This window comes from Nicotiana attenuata, unplaced genomic scaffold (genome assembly GCF_001879085.1).
Source record: "Nicotiana attenuata strain UT unplaced genomic scaffold, NIATTr2, whole genome shotgun sequence".
Lineage (NCBI taxonomy): Eukaryota > Viridiplantae > Streptophyta > Magnoliopsida > Solanales > Solanaceae > Nicotiana > Nicotiana attenuata.
In genome coordinates this window covers 13,545-18,169 of record NW_017675970.1, presented here as the reverse complement: position 1 = coordinate 18,169, position 4,625 = coordinate 13,545, and positions in this window count along the sequence as shown.

Genomic DNA, 4,625 nt, shown 5'->3' with positions numbered 1-4,625 from the left:
AAAAATAACTTAAGAAATTGTATTTAAGACTTTGGGTGAATATAACACTAAGGCACGAGGAACGTAATTGTAAGTTGTAATCTTTGTGACCAATTTCAAAAGCCAACCATGTACAAGCAAATATTCTCCGATAGAACCGCACAGTAAATAAGAAAGAAAGATAAAATGACATTGTACAACCACTTTTACAATAACTAGTTTCTATGTACGTGCGTTGCACCTATATCTCTTATCGATTGTTATAAACGTATTTAAAAATGATAAATTTTTGACCGCACGTATTCATCAAGAATATAGATAAAAGATAATTAAATATTACCCGAACCTTCCAAGATGGATAATTAAATTAGATCATTGTGGGTCATCACCTGTTTTCTTACCCATTCTGTACTTCCGAGGCCTTGAAAACCTCAGTTACAGTCGCCTCGTTTTGCGTGCGAAGTCCGGGCGCGTAGGCGGAAAGCTTAAATGTGAAATTCTATGAAATATGCTAAATTTTGATATTAAAATGAATAAATTTGACTTCGGTCAACATTTTGGGTAAACGGACCTGGACCCGTGATTTGACGGTCCCGGAGGGTCCGTAGAAAAATATGGGACGTGGGCGTATTCCTGGAATCGAATTCCGAGGTCCCAAGCCCGAGAAAAGAATTTGTGAGTAAAATTATTTTTCTAAAATTATTAAGGAAAATTGAAATGAAAATTGATTAGAACGTCTTGGTATCAGGCCCGTATTTTTTTCCGGCGCCCGATATAGGTCTTATATGTAATTTAAGATGTTTCTGTAAAGTTTGGTTGAATACGAACGTCGTTTGACGTGATCCGGACCCTAAGCGGGAATTTGATGTTTTAAAGGAGATTTTGGAAATTTCATTGAACTTGAGGTTTAATTCGATGTTCATGATGTTATTTTGGTGATTTGATTACACAAATATGTTCGTAAGATATTTTTGAGGTTGTGTGTATACCTGGATTAGAGTTTTGAGGGCTCGGGTGAGTTTCGAGTAGGCTACGGGATGCCTTAAACTTAAAAGGATCAGATGTTGCAGGTTCAGGAAATATTGCAGGCCTCTGAACCCTCTTGCACGGTCCGCGAGAAATTGCGTGCGGCCGCGGAGGGGCCAGCGCGGTCGCGGTTGCCTTTGAGCGGTCCGCAGTGGATGCTGCGCGGCCGCGGTCGGCCTTGTGCGGTCCGCACGGGGCTATGATCTGCAGGTCTTCAGGGAGGCCTGTGCGGCCGCGGTCCTTTTTGCGCGGTCCGCACAGGGAGCTTCAGAGGGGTATAAATAAACGGGAATTTCAGTTATTTTACACTTTTCAAAACCCCAAAACATAAGAGGCAATTTTTCAAACAAACTTTCTTCTCCAAAATGATTGGTAAGTGATTTCTAACTCATTTTCTTCACTCCTTAACATCTTCTAACATGATTTCAACTTCAAATCAAAGATTTTCATGGGGAAATTGGGTGTTTTGGGTAGAACCTAGGTTTTTTCAAAAATTGGAGATTTGGACCTCAATTTGAGGTCCGATTTCAAAATAAATTACATATTTGGGTTCGTGGGGGAAATGGGTAATCGGGTTTTGGTTCGAACCTCGGGTTTTGACCACGTGGGCCCGGGGGCATTTTTGACCTTTTTGGGTAATACTTGGGAAACTCATTTTTATGCATTGGGCTTGATTCATTTAGCATGTATTAATGTAATTAAGTAATTTGTGATTAGATACGAGCGAATTGGAGGTGGAATCGCGGGGTAAAGCTATAATTGAGGCTTGAGTTATATTCAAGGCATTGAGGTAAGTGTTTGGTTTAACCCTAGCTTGAGGGACTAGGAGTTGAGTCTTATTTGCTAATTGCTTCTTGTTGTGTACAACGTATAGGCATGGTGACGAGTATCTATACGTTGGTGTCTAGCATGACTGTGAGTCCTTAAATTGTAAATATCTTGATTTTCGTGTATTTTCTCTTGCCTTGGTGATGATTCCTATGTGTTGTGAAAAGCTTGTGAAAGGAGATGTGACCTATGAACAACGAGGAGCATTTGGCTCAAGTATATTTCAATTGTGAACATCTATGAAATGGTCGAATCCTTTGGAGCATTGGCTCAAGTGGTAAAGTGAGATATGAAATAAAGTGTAAGAGAGTAAGATATTTAATGTCCCTTGCCGGGATATTGTTGTTTATTGATTATTTTCCCTTGCCGGGATGTTGAGATTATTGATGTTGTACCATGCGGAATTATTTTCATTGTATCCTGCGGATTGTTTATATTTGTTATCCTTGCCCTGTTGTAATTGTTGTTTGGGTGAGAAAGAGTGTTAAAGCACGAAGGGTGATGCCGTGCATTGTTTGTTTATTGTGAGGAAAGAGTGTAAAGCACGAAGGGTGATGTCGTGCATTGTTTGCTTATGGTGAGGAAAGAGAGTAAAGCACGAAGGGTGATGTCGTGCCGCACGATGTACCATTTCGTGCCGATTCTATTGATTATATGTGAGGAAAGAGAGTAAAAGCACGAAGGGTGATGCCGTGCCGCACGATGTACCATTCCGTGCCGATTCTATTGATTATATGTGAGGAAAGAGAGTAAAAGCACGAAGGGTGATGCCGTGCACATTTTATTATATCATTGCTTGGTGAGGATGAGAGTAAAAGCACGAAGGGTGATGCCGTGCACTTGTTGCTTTCTGTCTCTTTATTAATGTCCGAGTTGTGCTAATTCCTTCGTTACTAGACGTCTTTTATTTGAAATTGTTATTTCCCCTAGCATGCTCCCCCTTCCCATATTGATTACTTGTCTCTGTATTTCGTTTCCGCTGTATATGTATATATAACTGCACAGGTTTATGTGGTAGTCCGGTCTAGCCTCGTCACTACTTCGCCGGGGTTAGGCTAGGCACTTACCAGCACATGGGGTCGGTTGTGCTGATGCTACACTCTGTGCTCTTTTGCACAGATCCAGGTGTCAGAGAAGCTCACGGTACGCAGTAGTAGTCAAGGAGCTGACCTTCAGTCAACGAGACCCTGAGGTAGCCTTGCTGGCGTCCGCAAGCCCGACGTCTTTTCTTTCAGTTTTCATGTTCTGTTGACATTTGTATTCGAGACAGACTATGTCCTATATTTCAAACTCTTATTTGTAGTGATCCTAGACAGTCCGTGAATTGTTGTGGCACCAGATGCTGGGTAGAGACTTGTATTGGCTTTCTAGGCACTGTTTCTTTATTTAGTTCAGTCTTCCGCTAAATTTTCACTTCTTTGTTGTCTTTTAACTGCTTATTCATTGATAATTTAATTGCTTAATCATGTATAAAACAAGATGGGTTAATGATTGCAAAGGTTCTTGGATTGCCTAGCTACTACGAGTAGGCGCCATCACGACCCCCGAGGGTGGGAAATCCGGGTCGTGACAAGTTGGTATCAGAGCTCTAGGTTACATAGGTCTCACAACTCACGGACAAGCTTAGTAGAGTCTGAGGGATCGGTACGGAAACGTCTGTATTTATCCCCAAGAGGCTACTGAGTTAGGAAAAATTTCACATTTGTTCTTCCTTATCGTGAGGTTTGGTTTCTCAATGCTAATTGAATTTCTACTATGTTCTTCTGCAGATGGCGAGAACACGCGCTTCCTCATCTTCTGATCAGTATTCCGAGCCCCAGGCAGCTCCCACTAGGGGTAGAGGGCTAGGCCGAGGCCGTGCTAGAGGCCGAGGTAGGGGCAGAGCTCAGCCCCGAGCAGCAGCACCAGTGGCGAAGCCTCAGGTCGACTTTGATGAGGAGGTTCCGACCCCAGCCCCAGCAGTTCCGGTGGGCCCAGCTCAGGTCCCAAAGGGGTTTATTGCTACCCCAGTTCTTCAGGACGCTCTGGTCCGATTGGTGGGTCTCGTGGAGAGTGTTACCCGAGCAGGTTTGCTTCCTGTAGCACCAGCCTTCTCTCAGGCTGGAGGAGGGGCCCAGACTCCTGCTACTCGCACTCCGGAGCAGGGAGCTCCCCCGATTCAGACTCCAGCAGTTCAGCCAGTTGGAGCGACTCAGCCAGGTGTGGTAGCCCAAGCCGGTGATGGGGCAGCTATGTCTGCCGATGCTTTAGGTTCACCAAGCTCTTCACTACTACCTTCAGCGGTGCATCTACCGAGGATCCTCAGAATTATTTGGACAGCTGCCACGAGGTTCTCCGGAACATGGGTATTGTTGAGACCAATGGGGTTGATTTCGCTACATTCTGGTTGTCTGGATCCGCAAAGACTTGGTGGAGGGATTATTGTTTAGCTAGAGCAGCAGGGTCTCCAGCCTTGACCTGGGAGCAGTTCACGCATCTATTTCTAGAGAAGTTTCTCCCTATTACTCAGCGAGAGGCCTATCGGAGGCAGTTCGAGCGTCTCCATCAGGGATCCATGACAGTCACCCAGTACGAGACCAGGTTTATTGAGTTGGCCTGCCATGCTATTGTTATACTTCCCACTGAGAGGGAGTGAGTGAGACGGTTTATTGATGGACTCATTCAGCCTATTCTTCTCCAGATGGCTAGAAAGATTGGGAGCGAGATATCCTTTCAGGAGGCGGCCAATGTGGCCCGGAGGATTGAGATGGTATTGTCACAGGGGGGTGGTCATAGAGCAGATAAGAGACCCC